Source organism: Myotis lucifugus, unplaced genomic scaffold (genome assembly GCF_000147115.1).
Source record: "Myotis lucifugus unplaced genomic scaffold, Myoluc2.0 scaffold_106, whole genome shotgun sequence".
NCBI lineage: Eukaryota > Metazoa > Chordata > Mammalia > Chiroptera > Vespertilionidae > Myotis > Myotis lucifugus.
This window is the reverse complement of record NW_005871154.1, coordinates 2,549,339-2,569,264: the sequence shown is the minus strand read 5'-3', so window position 1 is coordinate 2,569,264 and position 19,926 is coordinate 2,549,339. Positions and strand designations below refer to the sequence as shown.

General features: G+C 44.1%; 2 long non-coding RNA genes across 2 annotated transcripts; one reads left to right on the top strand and one right to left on the bottom strand.

Moving 5' to 3' along the window:
* Positions 1-9: 9 nt before the first annotated feature.
* LOC106697837 lies at positions 10-1,862 on the top strand. The gene is made up of 2 exons (XR_001349082.2): positions 10-123; positions 1,462-1,862. It is a non-coding gene; the product is annotated as an uncharacterized LOC106697837 (long non-coding RNA).
* A 656-nt stretch (positions 1,863-2,518) lies between these two features.
* Positions 2,519-5,646, bottom strand: LOC111826855. The gene is made up of 2 exons (XR_002830284.1): positions 5,593-5,646; positions 2,519-2,928 (listed from the first exon to the last, which is right to left on the bottom strand). It is a non-coding gene; the product is annotated as an uncharacterized LOC111826855 (long non-coding RNA).
* Between the last annotated feature and the right edge of the window lie 14,280 nt (positions 5,647-19,926).

The window sequence follows — 19,926 nt, the reverse complement described above, 5'->3', positions numbered from 1 at the left end:
AATCTCCCCGCCCCGCCCCGCTTCCCGGTTCTCACTTTCCTCCCACCCGTTTCGCCGGGTTCGGGGGCGAGGCAGGGATGGAGCCGGGTCGCTCCGGCCGGGACAGCCGGCCCCCTCCCCCAGGTGAGAAGTGCTCCCAGAATGGGTGGGCTCCCGTTCCTTTCCTTTTCCAGCTGTCACCTCGGTCCACGGCCACCTCCCCGTCAGGCAGGGAAACCTATACAAAGAACACGGGATGTGGATTTACGGAGATTGCGGCTTTAAATCCCGGCTGCGTGACCTTGAGCAAATTGCACAACCTCTCGGCGCCGTTCTCCTCGTCCTTAAAGAGACGCGGGAGGATTAGCGATCAGGCGTAAAAACGCTTAGCACGGTGCCTGGTACAGCCCGCGCGCGCAGCTATTTCCACTCCCCACTTGCTCGGGTGGGAGCCCGGCCCCCTCTCCCCGCCCCCAGGCTCGGCCGACCTGCGCCTGGGAGCTCCTGCCTCCCAGCCGCGAGTGGGGGAGGCGCCCCGGAGCCGCCGAGCGGCCGAGGGTCTCGCGCTCCGATTTCCTCGCCGCATGAAATGAAATTCCACAGGGGGATTCGAAAGGAAATGAAGCCGGGAAGCTCCGTGCTTCTCGGCCCGCCGCCCTTCCTGTCTCGGGGACACGGTTTCTAAATAAGGTTGGGAGGGAGAGAGGGCGGGAGGGGAGAGGCTCGACCTGCTCTAGAGAAGAAAAGGGGTGTGTGGGGGAGGGAGATGGGCTAGAAGGCGCACAGCTACCGGGGCTCCCCTTTTCCTGGGTCCCAGGCATCCTTGCTTGGAGCCTGTATCTCTAACTTATTCTGCTTCTGCGTAGGGTTCTGGGGATCTGGGGACCATGCGACCTGGTTTCAATCCAACTTAACCCCTCTCTCATTCTCAGCCCTTCCCCCACCTGCACCCCCCTCCCCAGAGCTGTGGGCTAGTTGCCCCTCTCAGGTTTCCAAGTGGGCCAGGGAAACCCTCAGCAGGTGGATTCCTAAACCATGTACTTGTTGCTTTACTGTGGTCAAGTTACTGTGAGTCTCAGCCTCTACCTGGCCATCCGTGAAGTGGGAAGCTCATGTCTACATCACACAGTTGTTCTAGGAGTTAAATGAGGTAATACCTGTAAGGCATTTAGCTCCGCATCTGGCGCAGTGTCCAGTAAGTGCTGAATACCTTAGTTACTGATGTGGGACAGCCTCCTGCTTCCCAGCACCTTGCCAAAGACATCTCCAGCAGCCCAGGTCTGAGGATCTGGGTGAAGAGCTTTCTTCTCTTTTTCTGAGACATGCCACTGTTTTCCTGGGGTTGTTGACAGGACCACGCTTTTGTGTGTGTGTCTGTGTGTGTCCTCCCACATCAGCTAAGTCGGGCATATGGCAGAGGCTGGATATAAGTTGGAAGGATGTCTGTGCCACTAGTGCTCATATTCTGTTTTGTATTTTTAGTTTTCTTTTCTCATATTGGCAACTATTTCCTTGGCTGAAGGAAAGAATGGAATCAACATTTTTGGTGTTTGGCTCTGTACGAGAACTGTGTTGTACACATAGAAGCTGCAACTGTCTCCAGCCACCATCATCATCATCATCATCTCCTGGGGAAGGAGACTCCGTTAGCCTCCGAAAGAGATGAAGAAACTGAGGCTAGAACCAAAGTGATAGAAAATGAAAGATCAGTCAAGCCAGGGCCGAAAAGAGGCCTTTCAGAGATGGGGAACAGGGTCATTTCTCCAGAAAATTTCCCAGCTGGAAATCGACGTACTCAGCAGTAGGGTTAAAGCTTCTGAATGCCTGTGCTGAGTAACGCATGAGACCATTGGCCTACATAGATGAATAAACAATTAGATGTATGCATCAAGTAAATAGATGATCCCCACCCTCTAGGACTCACAGGAGACAAAGCATAAACAGACAACTGTAACTCAATGCGATAAATGCACAGGGAGAATTTTAGGTAAATCCAAAGTAGAGGTAGCTACGTGTGGAGGGCTGCTCAAAGGGAAATAATCGCAGGCATTCTGAGCTACTCAACAAAGCAGCGTTAGTGAGCAATGGCACTTCTCCTAGGGCAGTGGTCGGCACACTCATTAGTCAGCAGAGCCAAATATCAACAGTACAACGATTGAAATTTCTTTTGAGAGCCAAATTTTTTAAACTTAAACTATATAGGTAGGTACATTGTGATTAACTTAATTAGGGTACTCCTAAGGCTTAGGAAGAGCCACACTCAAGGGGCCAAAGAGCCGCATGTGGCTCGCGCGCCGCAGTTTGCCGACCACGGTCCTAGGGTACTTGCAGGGAGGATAGGAGGGCTTGCTTTGCGCTAAAGATATGTGTACATGGTTTATTAAACAGTGACCTCCAAGAAGACAAGGAGCAGGTGCTGTCCCTTGCACAGGACCTGGCATATAAAAGGAACATCATTAAGTGCTGGATGAATGAACACTGTTAACCATCAATAACAAATAACTCATATAGAATTTATACCAGATTAAGGGCTAAGTGCTTTACATGCATATTATCTCTTTTATTTTGCACAACAGCTTGAGAAAACTCATGTTCTGGGTGGTTAAGCAATTTGCCCAAGGTTACACAGGAAGTGACAGAAAAGGGCTCCGGTGCATGTCCACCTGGCCCAGGTCTGTGTGCAGTGCATGGTGCTGCTCTCACCGAGGAAACTGCGGACACTCAGTCTTCTCTATAGTTAGAGGTGACCCTTTTATGTTCTGGGCCTCTTGTACCTGGCCCTGGCATCCCTGCCTCATCTTGCTTGAAGCAACTGTCTCCTTTCAGAACACTCGAAGAAGAAGGCCATCCCCTGTCAGAAGCTTTTCCTGTCAACAGCTTTTCTTTCCCTGCATGGAACTCATCGCAGGTATTTTCCAAAAAAGAAAGCCAGGGGAATCACATTTCAGTCTGAATGTGGAAAGAAAACAAAGACCACAACTTAGAGCTAAGTCTGAATGGCCTGGAGCCCCTCAGCCTCCCGCTCACAGAGTGGTTTACACAGCCGCCCGTCTGCTCCTGGTGACAGGCATGGCATGTTTGTCTTTGTTGCAGAAAACACTTCCAGGCAGAGGGCTATCCACCCTGTGACATGCAAAGCATTTAGGAGAGAAGCAGAAGATAGGGACACATGAATAGGACCTTCCATTAACCTAAAGGGCAGGCCATGGGCCCCTAGTGGCTCCGGCCTGAGTGCCTGGGCAGCTCCCTCTGTCCACTCTCAGTCGTAAAGACACATGCAGCACACTTTGGAGATGCAACAAACATGACTTTGGGGGGCTGGGGGGCAGTTGGAGGGCTCTCCATTTGCATCTAATGAGAGGCCGGGTTCTAATTAACTCCTGTGATGTGTTAATTTTTCAACCTGACATTTTCTGCTCTAATAGATTCTTGTAATGGTTCCTAAATTAAAGGCTGCATTTAAAGACTAGCGTTTAGGTTAAAATCCACCACCTAGGGGGGGTGGTGTGGGGGGTGTAAACATCCTTTCCTTCGTAAGGAAAACCTCTCATTTGCAGTTTTTTGCTAACCCAATTAAGTGCTGAAGTAGTCACTCCAGAGCCTGCTTTTCATTTTCTGCGAAACAATCCAACTAATCCATATTCAGTAGCTTCCAAGAAAAGTCTTATTCCAACCACTCACGAAGAAACCAGCTTCTTTGAATCTGGACAGAGCATTTAGAACTCACAAAGAGCTGTCTTGATGGAAAATGCGAGAAAGTGGTTCATTATCAACCTGTTTAGTTTTTGAGGGGGAAATTCGCTGGAACTAAAACCTCATGGGATTGGCAATTCACTGTGGAAAACAGAAGCATAGGGAGAAGTCATGCCACATCCCATTCGTTTATAGATAGTCAGGGTGCTACATCTTCTCTGGTACCCAAACTCGCTAACCCTAACCCTAACCGGAATCTTGCTTAAAGTGGAAGAATCAGAGGCCCCCAAGAGGTTAAGTAACAGCTCTAGAAGGGCAGAGCCAAACCTTCTTATCTATTGCACCACTAGCCAGCAGAGAAGAATCCAGTCACCACAGAGCTCTTGCATGTCAAGGAATCAGAGCCCTGTTCCTCCTACCAAGCATAAGACAGTACATAAGGCATTCTATCTGTTGGTGGTGATGGTTTAATATATAGGTGAGTAACCATGAACCTTTGCAGGAGGCAAAAAATAATGCAAACACATCCACAACTTCATTTCATTTCAATATTTATCAGTCAAGCCACTAGCCAATGTTTAGTGATGGGTTACTGTGGACATGTCACTGAGAGGTCTTCCCTGAACTCATGTTTCAGCCTCCCTTCGTCACTCACTCCTTAGCACTGCTTTATTTTCTTCACTAGAGGCCCAGTGCACAAATTCATGCACGGGTGGGGTCCCTCAGCCTGGCTGGCAATCGAGGCCTATTGGGGGGCCGGCCTGCCAGGGGGAGGAATCCCAGGAGGTTGGCTGTGGGAGCACACTGACCATGAGGGTGCAGATCCTGCATTGAGTGTCTTCCCCTGGTGGTCACTGTGCATCATTGTCCCAGTTGTTCCAGTCATTCTAGTCATTTGGTTGTAATGGCCATTAGGCTTTTATATACCCACACACACACATATATATATATATACACATGTATTTATGTATATATACACACATATATATGTATATATATATACACTATATATATACATACATATACATATATATATACACTATATATATATATATACACTATATATATATATATATATACATACATATACATATATATACACACACACACACACACAGATACTAGTGGCCCGGTGCATGAAATTCATGCATGGGGGCGTTCCCTCAGCCCAGCCTGCACCCTCTCCAATCGGGGACATCCCTCTCACAATCTGGGACCACTGGCTCCTAACCACTCACCTGCCTGCTGGCCTGATCATCCTGACTGCTCTCCCCTGCCAGCCTGATCCCCCTAACTGCTTTCCCCTGCCAGCCTGATCATCCTAACTGCTCTGCCCTGCCAGTCTGATTCCCCTAACTGCTCTCCCCTGCCAGCCTGATCGCCCCTAACAGCCTCTGCCTTGGCCCCACCACCATGGCTTTGTCCAAAAGGACGACCGGAAGGTCGTCTGAAAGTTGTTTGGTCTAATTAGCATATTACCCTTTTATTAGTATAGATAGATGGCACTCACTGATGTCTGTAACTGGCTTGGTGATTTACTTGCTTATTTAATTTTCTCTTTCTCTCACCTGAAAAGAATCTTCACAAGAATAGGGTCTTAGCCCTGACTGGTTTGGTTCAGTGGATAGAGCATCGGCCTGCGGACTTAAGGATCCCGGGTTCGATTCCAGTCAAGGGCATGTACCTTGGTTGCAGGCACATCCCCGGTAGGGGGTGTGCAGGAGGCAGCTGATCGATGCTTCTCTCTCATCGATGTTTCTAACTCTCTTTCCCTCTCCCTTCCTCTCTGTAAAAAATCAATAAAATATATATATATTTAAAAAAAAAAAACAAGAATAGGGTCTTAGTGATCTTCTTCACTAACATATACCTGGTGCCTAGGAGGTGCTCAATAAATATTTGTTAAATGAACAAACTTACATAGTACCTGCTGTTGTTCTCCCTGCAGTTGAGGACACAGAGTCTCAGAGAGATTAAGAAACTTGCCTCAGGTCCCACAGTAAATGGCAGAGTTGATATTTCAACACAGGTCCACCTGACTCCTCAGCTTATGCTTTTGACCAGTATGCATCCTAGTGTAGCTGGCTCCATTGCCTCCACAGTGTCCTGTTGGTGTGAAGTGCCTTATAGGATATTGGAGCTGGAATCTGTGCTAATCAGCTAGTTCCTTGCTTAGTCATTAAAGTTAATCAGTTAACAGCTATGTATTTACTGAGTCCGTATAGTATGCACTGCTAAGGTAACTAAATTGCTCCCCCAATTGGGACAGACATTAAGGATGACTCATTTATCACTTCCTGGGAATTTCCAAATGCCTGCATTTTTATGTGATCTTTCCTCAGTAGCCCTCAAATTTTCAGTTTCAAGAATTTGACTATTTGACTAAATTTTAAGCCTCCCTACCTTAGTTTTTTTCCATTATCTCTTTGGCCTTCAAGAATCCATACTAGGATTTCATTTCTATTCTAAAATGAGAAGAAAGGGCACATTTTAAGAAAAACAATTTTCAGATACATGCAAAGAAACAAGCAGCTGATAGCATCTGTTAGATTACCAGAGACTGGGAAAGAACCTTCCAGATCATTATTACAGAACCTCACTCAAAAGCCAAGACCCAGAGGGTGGAGATGACTTATCTAAGACAGGGTTAGAACTACATATCCTTTTCCTTGTCTCCAGGACTCTTTCCACCACATCATAATGTCTTCCTTCTACCTCCTTACCTGGGAAACGAGGATTGCTGTGGGAACCAGGTTATGCTAAATAGCAGCAGACCCGTTTATCATACCTGAGGTTTCAGATGCATATACAGGGAGTTAGGTCATAGATTGTTCTGTCTAACCAGCCCTTTCTCTTACTCAATAACACCGCCACACATTACCACTCTCATGCTAAGAATGACTAGACCTGCCCCACCTGCCAATCCCTCCTCTACCTCGGCCATTCCATTTCTCCTTCCTCCGTGCCCAAACATTGTATTTCAGAAAAGCTGTGTCAGATGACTTTCTAATGTTTGCTTCTGTGACTGCCGTAGCCTCCCTTGAGGAATAAGCCAAAACATCCCTACAAATGAATTCTGAATTATAGCATCCCCATGAGGCTGGATCGGTGGGAGTTATATGGCTCAGGGGATGTTAGAACTGAAAAATAGTCTTAGAGACCAAGGAGTCTACCTCATCACCTCATTTGCAGATAAATGTGGGTATTGAGAGAAAAGGAAATGTTGACTGTACACTTTGATAATGCTAGCTAGACACGAAGCAAGACTAGAAACCAGGCCTTCTGGCTTCGAAGATCAGTACTTATTATATGATGCTGCAGCCTTGGCAGAAGGGACACAGTGAGCCCCAGGGAAAGGGTGTTAACTGACTACAATGTCTTTTCAGCAAAAAAATCAGGGAATTCTGTTTCCTTCTTAGAATTAAGCCCCACCATAGTAACTCTCTACAGGAAAAACAAAAGCAATACAATTTTTTAAAAAATCATCCTAGGGCCTTAACCGGTTTGGCTCAGTGGATAGAGCAGGGGTGGGCAAACTTTTTGACTCAAGGGCCACAATGGGTTCTTAAACTGGACCGGAGGGCCGGAACAAAAGCATGGATGGAGTGTTTGTGTGAACTAATATAAATTCAAAGTAAACATCATTACATAAAAGGGTACAGTCTTTTTTTTTTTTAGTTTTATTCATTTCAAACGGGCCGGATCCGGCCCGCGGGCCGTAGTTTGCCCACGGCTGGGATAGAGCGTCGGCCTGCGGACTGAAGGGTCCCAGGTTCGATTCCAGTCAAGGGCATGTACCTTGGTTGTGGGCACACCCCCAGTAGGGGGTGTGCAGGAGGCAGCTGATCGATGTTTCTCTCTATCCCTCTCCCTTCCTCTCTGTAAAAAAGTCAATAAAATATATTTTTAAAAAATCATCCTAGGGCTTTTGTGATAATTAAAGAGATACATATATGAAGGTCCTTACCACTTGGCATAGAAAATTCTATTAGTTTTTCTTCACCTGTTTGTTGTGGCATTGAGTTAAACTTGCCTATGTTGTGGTGCTTAAATCCAAGATTTCTCCACTTCTCATTCTACTGGTGTTTTTTTTTGTTTGTTTGTTTTCTTTTTGTGTGTGTGTGTGTGTGTGTGTGTGTGCCTCTTAGTACAGGTGAACTTCCTGGACATAAATTCATCTTATCTATTATAATAAAAAGGTAATATGCTAATTAGACTGACGTCTTCTGGACGTCATTTCAGACATCCTTCCTGATGAAGCCAGGGCTGGAGGGAAGCCAGTCTGGGTCCCGGGTCCTGGGTCCCGGGTGCCTGCGGGTAGCCAGAGGGAAGCCAGCCTGGGTCCCAGATGCCTGGCGGTGGCTGGAAGAGGGAAACCTGGGTCCCAGGTGCTGGAGGGAAGCCAGTGCCGACAGCCAGGGGAAGGCCTACTCTTGCACAAATTTTCATGCGTCGAGCCTCTAGTCCTATACAGACAGTCCTTGGGTTACGTCGGACTCGACATACATCGTTTCGTGGTTATGTCGCCATCTCCCATTTATTTATATTAAAAAAAATGTTCCGTCATTTAGACATATGTACATATGTGCTTTATGTTTTTTATTATTTATTTATCACAAGTGAAGGTCAGGAATTGTTATCTTTCTTTTAAATTTTTTTTTACTGTTTCATTTTATTACTGCTGTATATGTGCTCCAGGTGCTTATGTAGGTGGGTTCTGACTTATGGTGAAAATCACGTTACGTCGCACCGTAGGAACGGATCTCCGACGTAACCCGAAGACCTACTGTATAATAAAAGGCTAATATGCAAGTAGACCAAACAGCAGAACTACCGGTTGCTATGATGCACACTGACCACCAGGGGGCAGATGCTCAACACAGGAGCTGCCCCCTGGTGGTCAGTGCACTCCCACAGGGGGAGCACTGCTCAGCCAGAAGCCAGGCTCACGGCTGGCTAGCACAGCGGTGGTGGCAGGAGCCTCTTCTGCCTCCGCAGCAAAGCTAAGGATGTCTGACGACTTAGGTGTGCTCCCCGAAGGCTCCCGGACTGCTAGAGGGTGCAGGCCGGCTGAGGGACCCCTCCCCATCCCCCACTCCCCAGTGCATGAATTTTGTGCACCAGGCCTCTAGTATCTATATGAATAGTGCCCTCTGGAGCTCTACAATATGTATCTCTTTATATTATGGCACTTTAGCAGCAAATAATAGCTAAAGTGCTTTACATATGCTATCTACGTTAATATGATACTATAAAAGGTAAGGACTATTCTTATGTCTATTTTTCAGTGACAGAAAAGATGATTTGGAGATCAGAGCAAGCAAATTAAGCCAGAGAGGTCTGATTAGAAATTCTAAGTTGACAGTTTACTAGCTATGTGATGCTGACCAACTCTATCTTTCTGAGCTTCGTTGTCTATATCTTTAACATGGGGATAATAGAAATAATGGCAGACACTGTTAGTTGTTTAGCAATAGCCTCCCTCTACCCTACTTGCCCAATCCCAACCTTTCTTTCTAACAATAATATGTCAATATCACATGCTTCAGAAGAAGATGAGCTCTTTCATAGTCTAGGGCATGGGGATAAATCTCTCCCTTTGACAGTGATTGGTTTAGTAATGGGCATATAACATAATTCTAGCTAAGAGATGAAGTAAAAATGGGGCATAAGTATGAAGGGCTCATCTTTTGGGACATTTTCCTTAAGATTTGCTTCTTCTTACTTCAGCTTTTGGATGTTATGACTGAAACTGTTACTGCCTTCTTGCTACCAAAAACTGTATAGGCCAAATTCTGAAGATGAATGTGGGGTTAATTTTCAAAAATATATATATATATATATATATATATATATATATATATATATAGAGAGAGAGAGAGAGAGAGAGAGAGAGAGAGAGAGACAGAGAGAGAAACATCAATGTTTGTTGTTCCACTTATTTATACACTCATTGGTTGACTTTTGTATATACCAGTATCCTGATAGGTGATCGAATCCACAACCTTGGCATATCAGGACAATGATGCTCCAACTGAGCTACCTTTTTGAGGTATCAACTTGACTGGGCCACAGGGTGCCCAGATATTTGGTCAAACATTATTCTGCGTATTTCTGGGAGGATGTTTTTGGATGAGTTTAGCATTTAAACCAATAGACCAAGTAAAGCATAATGCCCTCCCTTAGGCCTCATCCAATCAGTTAAAGGCCTAAGTAGAATAAAAAGGTTGATCATCTCCTAAAATGAGGAAATTCCTCCTGTCTACTGCCTTCAAGCTGAGACATTGTTTTTTGTTTGTTTGTTTGTTTTTGTTTTTTTTCCTGCCTTCATATTTGAACTGAGCTATTGGCTCTTTCTGGGTCTCGAGACTGTCAGCTTTTAGACTGGAGCTACACTGTCAGTTTGCTAACTCACCCTGCAGTCAGCCTCCATACCAATTCACCATAATATCTCTCTCTCTCACCACCCCCCCCTCACACACACAGACACACAGACACACAGACACACAGACACACACACACACACACACACACACACACACACACAATGAGAGAATGGAAAATGGGAACAATCTGGGTTTTTGCAGATATGATTAAGCTACTGAATTAATCAACCCAGCGATCCTTGTGTATAAATGAGACAATGCATTCTTCTTCTTATTTAAGCCACTTTTAATTGGGTTTCCTATTTCTTGAACCTGAAGGTATCATCACTGACCCAGCAATCAAGCAAGTAGGCTTATAAAAATTAACTGGTGGTCAGTAAATATTAGTTCTCTCTTAGCATCTACATTATGAGAGCAAGACTCTCTCTTTAATAATGATAATCCCTTAAATGGTTTAGTCATTTGTTTGTCACAGAGTGCTTCCATAGGCGTTCTTCTACTACACTGTGAATTTCTTGAAGATTGAGACCACATTTAATTAATTTCTAGCTCAACAGGTGTTGAATGTATCTTAGACCATATCTTTTAACAGATTTCTTCTTCACTGATGCTCACTTGGAAGTAATTACCTAGGAACTGGGCAAAGTGAACTTGACACAACTCTAGCTGTGTACCTCATGATATAGTTGGTAATAGGACACCTTAATTTGGTTCTTTGATAGTCAAACCTTATATTGAGAGTGATGTGCTTATAAATGAAGTACTATTATCTAGGGCCTATGCTATATTGAAGGCATCATTAACTTAATAATTAACCTATCATGTGAAGATTCCCTGACTGTTAGGATGGCCACCAAAGACAGAATTAGGCTGCTTAGAAGGGCTTGGGTAACCTAGGGCTCTAGAAAGGGCAATAGAAAATGCCAGATGTGATTCTAAAAAGTAAACAAGAATTTTAAGAATAGATAGCTATCACCTAGCTGCCTCTGCCTGCTGGAGGATAGGGTCTTCTCTATACTACAGATCAGAACGAAGAAAGGGAGGAGGAGGATCCCTATGAGACATAATCCTGTGTATATATCTTGGGAAAATGGGGTGTGGAGTGGAAGGAGGTTATCAGGGGAAAGGAAGTCTATGGCTGTTTGCAGCTTTGAGCTTTTTCCAAGAGGAAGAGCCTTTTTAAGGAACATTCAACACTTAACCATGAGTCCCATGTAGTCTTTGTGAATGAAGGGAACCCTTGACCAACAAACCCTTCTTTATGGGTTTTCCTCAGCAAGCCTGTGAGGAAGTGATTAATATTATTTCAACAGCTATTCCCTCATTTAACCCCTAGAGATTCCAGAATCTAGAAGGCCAGGTGTATGGCTTAGGAAATGCATTTTGCATCTAGTACCCCAAGTAATGGTGTCAGTAATTTTTCAGACCCTGCCTTGAGTATTACTGATTAGGAACATTTGAGCTGGGCAACATATTTTGAGGAGAGGCCTGCCAGCTAATTATTTTGATAGGCTTTATCTGTGAGGATAGGTCATGTGGATGGGAGAAGTTAGGTCTAGAGAGCATGATGCTTAGGTATTCTCTGTAGGAGGTCCTCTCTGCCCACAAGAGGGACCTTTACCCGAAACAAAGGGGCATGCACAATGTCAGGGCTGCTTCTAGCCCATGTTCTGTGAGAATTAGTAAAATTATCCCCTCTAGGTGGACACCGACCACAGGGTTCATGGTTAGGTGAGAAAAGTAGAGCTGAATTTCAGCCCACTTGCTCAGAGTGGGGTGCCTTTGTATACTGTACAATCTACTCAACCATATGGGATGGCCTTCCATTGTATGCAACCCTCCCATTGGTTTTCACCAAGTGAGAATCATAGTAATCTGAGGACTAATAAAAAAATTAATATGTTTTTTTGGGGGGCCCCAATAGAACCCCAACTAAATAGCATTCTTTTTCTGATTGGGTTCAAAATGAATGAATGAATGAATGAATGAATGAATATACATATAAATAAGCTAGCCAAAAATATTACCTTTATTATTGACAGAGGCTAGACCAGGGGTGGGCAAACTTTTTGACTCGAGGGCCACAATGGGTTCTTAAACTGGACCGGAGGGCCGGAACAAAAGCATGGATGGAGTGTTTGTGTGAACTAATATAAATTCAAAGTAAACATCATTACATAAAAGGGTACGGTCTTTTTTTTTTTTTTAGTTTTATTCATTTCAAACGGGCCGGATCCCGCCCGCGGGCCGTAGTTTGCCCACGGCTGGGCTAGACCAATCAGTAGATGCTACTGCTCTTTATTCACTGACTATTCAGATGCTGAATAGACACTATTTTGAAACACACACCCCCCCTCCCAACAACAACTTTGGGAAGTAAATATTATGATCCCTATTTTGTAAATAAGGAAACTGAGTTTGTATGTTGGAGGAGAATTCAAACCCAGGCCTGACTAGACCCACAGCTCCCCCCATCTTCTTACTTGGCACTGCCACTTCTGGAGACCCAGCTGGAACTTCCACAACCAAAACCTAAGGAAATCAACCAGCAATTCTTAGGAGATTTCCAAAACTGTCCTCTGGCAGAGTCTTTCCTTTCCCCAGGGTTCTCCTTTGGCACAAGCTAAAAAGGCCTGGCTCCTCCAGCTGATGTAGAAATGTGTCAAGCCTCAAGTCCTCCGATTCCAGGTTATTTTTCATTGCCCCTGGGAGCATTAGGTCGAATGCCAGCACGGATGTACTATTTTGAAGCTAAATGCATTTCTCAGAAGACTCAGGCATGGTGCCATTCCAAGGTTCTATTTTATATCATCACCCAGGTCTTTGGGCCACGGTGCAATGTTGCTGCCGCACTCCTTCAGCCGGGTCTTTGCTGCTTAGGGAGCCAAGTTGCTTTGTCCAGCGTTTGCCTCTCAAGCATGTTGGGGAGACAACATTCACAAACCCCCACATTCAAGGGCCGTTTTGCTCTCATGGCTTTCCTCATTCCAAAGATAAAATTTTTCCGTCTTAGGTCAGCTTCCTTAGAAGCAGAGCCTGAGATGAGTTGTGTGTAAGTGACTTATTGAGTGTTTTCAAGGAGAAAGAGGATGAGAGAAACAAGGTAGGACAGGGAAAAGGGGCTAAATGAGGTTTAGGCTTCAGCTGGAGCCTGGCTTCAGCTAGATCCCATGGGGAGCTCTGGAGCACAAATTGCACCACAGGGTTAGTCTTGCCTTAAGATCAGGAGGACTGGCCTTTTGTACCCACTCCACTCCCCATGGCAATAATCATTGGCCACTGGCTGTGGAAGCTACATGCATATGCATGTAGCCTCCTGGTCAAGGTGGCTTCCTCTTAGCAATGGGCAATTCTCCAGAGAAGGGTGTAGCTGTGAGTTGTATTAACCAACTCTCCCAATAGCTCCAGAGTCTGGGTGCACTGGCTGGTGAAAGGGATCTGGACAGGGCACCAACACCAGTTCTGAATCCTAAGACACAAAAACCACTTGGCTCTGAGTGTTGGTTCATTAAGCTCAGAGATTCCAAAGATTATGCCTCACTACATATTCCTTTCTACACATTTAATTGGTAAGTAAGCCAAGGTAAAAATCACAGAGCAGAATGGTCCTACATTTTCAAGTAGCTGTGACTAAAGATAATGTTAAAGCAGCCTTCACCTATTTCAACATTCAGCCAGCCTGCTGAAATACCTAACTCTGACTGCTACAGCATAAATTTCATTTTCTATTTATGACCAACAATACTGCACAGTTTAATCTTACAGTGTGACCAACAGGTGGCACCAGAAACACCCACACTTAGTCTAACAAATTTATGCCTTATATATGTATTTGCTAAAATTTACATTCTTCTCTTCTTAGATTGTTTTCTTGTTGAAGGGCACTCAGAGCTTTAAATCCAACCCCAAACTTGGTAACTTACAGTTCCTCATTTGCTGTTTGACCTCCTTCTTGTAGGGTTATTTGAGTATAAAAAAAATAGGGTGATAGGGCCAGTGAATTCAGAAAGAAAACATCTATTCATTAGCAAAAGGAAGGAAAAAAGGCCGGAGTCCTGCATCCTTTTCCTTCAAGGTCTCTTGAGTGTATAAATGCTGAAGATTATTAGGAAATATTTGAATAACAGGATAAAAAGTCAAGGATACTGCCTCCAAAACATGAACTTTATTCCCCACTGAAAACAGACTTGGATGGCAACCAACTTGTTCAAGTATTGGCCTGGCCAATATCTGACCACAGGGCTCCACTCCGGGAAAGGTCTCTGAGTCCAATGTTCACCATTTTCAAGTTGGTTTCTTTTGAACTTTGTACTTTATTGTTGGTGAAGGGAAGTAAAGGGGGAGGGGTGCTGCATCTTCCAATTTTTTTTCAACAATCAAGCATTGCACTCTCTTGCTACATCAGGTTATTCCAAGGAGCAGAATGGCTTAAGCCAGCGGTTCTCAACCTGTGGGTCGCGACCCCTTTGGCGGTCGAATGACCCTTTCACAGGGGTCGCCTAAGACCATCCTGCATATCAGATATTTGCATTATGATTCATAACAGTAGCAACATTACAGTTATGAAGTAGCAACGAAAATAATTTTATGGTTGGGTCACAACATGAGGAACTGTATTTAAAGGGCCAGAAGGTTGAGAACCACTGGCTTAAGTGGACAAAATACTGAACTGAGAATTAGGCCATTGTTATTAGTTGGTTCTCCAAGTAAACCTGTATGGTTTTATTGACCAGCGTCACCCCAATAGATTCAATAAAAAAATTTTTTTTAACAATGGGGATACTGATTCTTAGGAATATTATTTAGGTCTAGCCAGGACCGCAATCCAGTTTCTCTGACTCCAAGGCCAAGTTAAATCTAGATATTCCATGAGCTCACCATGCAAACTGGGACAAATCATCTCACCTCACTGGGCTTCCGTTTTATTTATAATGTGAGAGGCTGGACTGCAGGGCTCCAGTACACCTTCCAGTTAGAAATCGCCAGATTCTGAATAGTACGTGTGGAGTGCAGTGTCTTGTGTACTGATAGGGACGGGAGGTGTGGTTTGGCCCATGGTCAGTAGGAAGGGAGGGTAAAGCTCACTTTGATAGTGTTCCAAAGTGGAAGGTGACACGGCTATTATACAATGCGTTAACAGTCTGCTTCTTGTATTGGGGGGTGGAGGGGGGGAGTAAATACCAGGTCCTGATTAGCCTTTCCTATACCTGTCGGCAGCTTATTACGCTGTAAACATTGTGCCTCTGGGAGCTTCCCTTTCCCAGTGAAATGATCCTGGCATTTGGAATTCCTCCTTTCATGGCATCCTCTTCTGCCTTGCATGCCGCAAATTATTTTCACTGCCCTTCTCTGAACCTTTACTATTTTTGCTCTGCCTTTGGGACAGCAAGGCTGATTAAACGGGGATTTTTAAAAAGTTTTGTTACATAAAAGATAGAGGCAGCAGGACTCTTCAAGGATACATGTGGATTCCTTCCCCAAACATATCTCTCCATAATGTGAATGGGAAAAGTCAGGAGAGAGGAAGAAAAAAAACTAGCCTTCATTGAGTCCTAAGTGTGTCAGGCTGTCTGCTAAGTCCATTCCAGATATATATATATATATATATATATATATATATATATATATATATAAATTTATCATTATTAATTTCTTGCTCTCTTTTTTAAAAATTCTTTATTATTGTAAGTTTTACATATGTCTATTTTTCCCCATTGACCTCTCCCTGCCTGCTCCTGCCCCCCAGCACATGCCCCCAACCCCTATTGTCTGTGTCCATTGGTCATGCTTACATGAATGGATGCAAGTCCTTTGGTTGATCTCTTTCCCCACCCCTCCTCACCCTCCCCTGCCCCATTCAATATCTTACCTCTCTTCATCCTCTCGGATGGGGGGCAGTGCTGTCGTAGAGAGATCTGGCCTCTGATCAAGGCCCTGACACTGCTCACCATGCAACTCTGGGCAATGTATGTCACCTTTGGTTTCCTTAGTGAGACAGTGTGCACAAGGTACTCATATTAGCCCAGAGTTAGTGCTCAGGGAATGTTAGCCACTGCCATTGCTACTTTCTCAAAGGGCAGGTCTTACCTATTTCACACCAGATGAAGAAACGAAGGACCTAAGAAATTAAGTAAAAGATTTTCAAACTCATATTGATCTGACACTGTAATGGATATCTGTTGTTTGTTTTCCCAGCACCCCCTCTTTCCCTAGGGAAACCATTCTATCCCCCCCCCCAACCCCCAACAATTTGCTAGGACGGACCCTATAGCAGTCAAGATTGAACTCCAGCCAGGCAGCCTGATTCAAATCTCAGATCTTATTAGCTATATAACTTTGCACAGGCTCCTTAACCTTTCTGAGCCTAGTTTCTTTGTCTATCAAATGGGGATTATAAAAGTTCCTGCAAAGGTTAAATAAACCAATACAAATAAAGTGATTACAGCAGTGCCTGACACTGTGAGTGCTCATCAAGTGTAAATTGTTATTTTTTTTTTTACCTTACCTGTCTCCTAGCTACAGGGTTGGGCACATGACTCAGTCTGGCCAATCAGAGTGTCCTATCTTCTTCTTTACCATGATTGGTCTAGGGTAGGGTCAGCAAAAATTTCCCTGTGAAGAGCAGATAGCAGTATTTCAGGCTTTGTGGGCTATATAGTCCCTGTCACCATTACTCAATTCTACCTTTGTAGCAGAAAACAGACATAGTCAATACATAAAGGAACAGGTGTGGTGTGTCCTCTAAAATGAAATTTATGGGCACTGAAATTTGAATTTCATGTAATTTTAAAGTGTTACAAAATATGATCCTCCTTTGGTTCTTCTTCCCCCCCCCCAACCACTTAAAAATGACAAGACCATTCTTATTAGCTTGTGTACTGTCCAAAAGCAGGAGGTGTCGACTGGATTTGGCCTGTGGGTGGTAGTTTGTTGCTTGATGGTCTGTTGACTCCTGGTCTAAGGGATAAGCATGTGACCCATAAAGGGTCAAAGTCCTGCTATGAGATAGAATTCATGGACACTGGGAGATAGTGTGTGCCTCTTCCTCTGGGTCACAATTCCCATGTCTGTCTTCCTTGCCACATGGAGAGATGTTGTCTGTGGCAGGAGAGAATGAAGTCAACAGCAAAAAGAATCAGAGCAAAGCAGAGTCAGTTAGGAGATAGAGAAAGAGAAACAGAGCCCTGAAAACTTCATTTGAGTCTCTAGATTTAGCCATGCCTACTAGCTCCATGAGCAAATACATTCCTTTATAAAAAATGGTTTGAGTCAGTTTGGTCACCTACAATGAGAGAATTCTGATAGAGACTTACTGGACTCGTTTCCTTACATTATGTAATATCACCTTACAAAATTATCATTATTATTATTTAAAATATATTTTTATTGATTTTGAGAGGAAGGGCAAGGGAGAGAGAGAGAAACATCAATAATAAGAGAGAATCATTGATTAGCTGCCTCTTGCATGCCCCATACTGGGGATTGATCCCGCAACCTGGGCATATGCCCTGACCAGGAATCAAACAGTGACCTCCTGGTTCATAGGTTGACGCTCAACAACTGAGCCACGCCGGCCGGGCTCACCTTGCAAAATTGTTAAGAAAATTTTGTATTTTCTACTGTATTGTGTATTTACATTGGGGCCAGGTAGTTTGGTAATAGCTTTCATGTGTGGTCTCTCATTTACTTCTTACATCAACCCTCTGAGGTTGGCATTATTTTCCTCAAGCCCAGAGACACATTTGATGCCAATAGACTGCTTGCTTGGATCCAATGTTGGTGGCAGATTGGAGCAGCTTGAAAGAATTTTTAAGGAGGTGGGGAATGAATTGCACAGGTCCCTTTTCTGTCCACCATACTCCCCAAGGAAGAGTAAACTCTGTCAGGGCACGCTTAATCCCTTTTCTGGGAAAGAGAGCATGTACTGATTAGGAATTCCCAGTGTTCCCTCTGGCCATTCTGGGCAGTGGGGTGTGGCAGTTTCTTGCCCAGCTGCCCAGCAGAGAGTGGACAAGCAGCTGAAGTACGCTGATGAACAGCCTGGGTTAATCCAGGCTGCAGTGTGCAACTCCCTTGCAGGACCGATCCAGGATTTCCTTTAGAAGTATCACTTCACAGCAGCTGGCTGGCTTGACTTTGCCAACTGCTTGACCTCTGGCTGCACAGGGGGCTTCAGCAGGTAGATGTTGGCCAGGCTGAGGAGCAGGCACACCCTGAGCTCCCTAGGACAGAACAGAAAGGCTTGCACAAACAGGGTTTGTATGATGGAGCCAGGAAAAATGATCCTCCACATCCATTAACCTTCACCCTGATACATCAAGCCCTATGAGTTTGGGATTGAAGACAAAGAACTCCCGTATTAATAGTTTGAGGCTTGAATCCCTCCTCAGGTTCTGGGAGTCATAAGGTAGGGAATTTTGTTATTTTGTGTTTACTGGTACCTGGTGTACCCTCATCACCTAACTCATACTTGGCCCCGAGCAAGGCACAAAGAATATTTGAGTGGATGAGTAGATGAGTCCAAGCATCTGCTTTCATAAAACAGGAAGTGGCTGAGAGGACACTACCTTGATGAGTTCCTCTCTTTGTTTCTGTTACTTTCTGGAACTCTTAGAAGTCACATGTCCTCTTATGGACATCTACACTATCCTTTAGTGCAATGGAGTAGAAAGTTACCCCATTTCACAGCGCATTTTATAGACAGTGATTTTCCTAATTACAACCTAGTGGCCTGAAAGAGTTCATGCATCTGTGGATGAAAAAGGGGTCACATAATAAATTGACAAGCTTAGGGGAGGACCACTATGGCTATATGGAGCCTTTTGTGGTTCCATATAAATTTTGGAATGATTTGTTCTAGTCTTGTAAAATTGTCATTGGAATTTTGATAAGGATTGCATTAAATCTATAGATTGCTTTGGGTGGTATGTACATTTTAATGATATTAATGTTTCCTATCCATGAGCATGGTATATGCTTTCTTTACTGTCTTTACTGAGTACAGGTTTTTTACTTCTTTGGTTAAATTTATTCCTAGGTGTGTTTTTTAAATGTAATTGTAAATGGGATTGTTTTCTTAATTTCTCTTTATGATAGTTCGTTATTGGTATAAAAAATGCAACCGATTTCTGAATATTACTTTTGTACCTGCTACTTTACTGAATTCATTTATTAGTTCTGACAGTATTTTTGGTTGAATCTTTAGGGTTCTCTATATATAGATAGTATCATGTAATCCACAAATTATAACAGTCTTACTTCTTTTCAATTTGAATGCCTTTCCTCCCTCCCTCCCTTCCTCCCTCCCTCCTTCTTCCCTCCCTTCCTTTCTTCCTTCTTCCTTCCCTTCTTCCTTTCTTCCTTGTGGGGAGCCTATATAGGGTTAAGCCTCGGACTGACCTGTTGGCAAAGTCACAAACAAGTCCCAGCTTAGAGGGCACAGTCCTCTTAGCATAATTAGGCTTGACCTTATAACACTCCCTAGATCTTATCTGGAAAGCTAATGGGCTGAGGGAAGTGCAGGAAGTGTAACTATGGTCAAAACAAGTGAAACTCACAAGAACAGTATAACTATGGTAACCACTACCTTGTTTACCTCTGACTATAAAAGGTTGGTGCGCCTGAGCACCAGTGGAAGTCCTTCCTCTTGAGTTGGACTTACCCAACTGGGCCCCCAATATTCCCAAATTATCTCTTGTCTTTTCTCTTTCATTTGTGTGAGGCTCTTCTTCCAGATCCTGAACCCTGAACCACGCAGGATGTGGAGGGAAACATTTACAACATTCCTTTTGTCTGATTGCTGTGGCCGAGACTTCCAAACTACATTGAATAAAAGTGGTAAAAGTGGACATCCTTGTCTTGTTCCTAA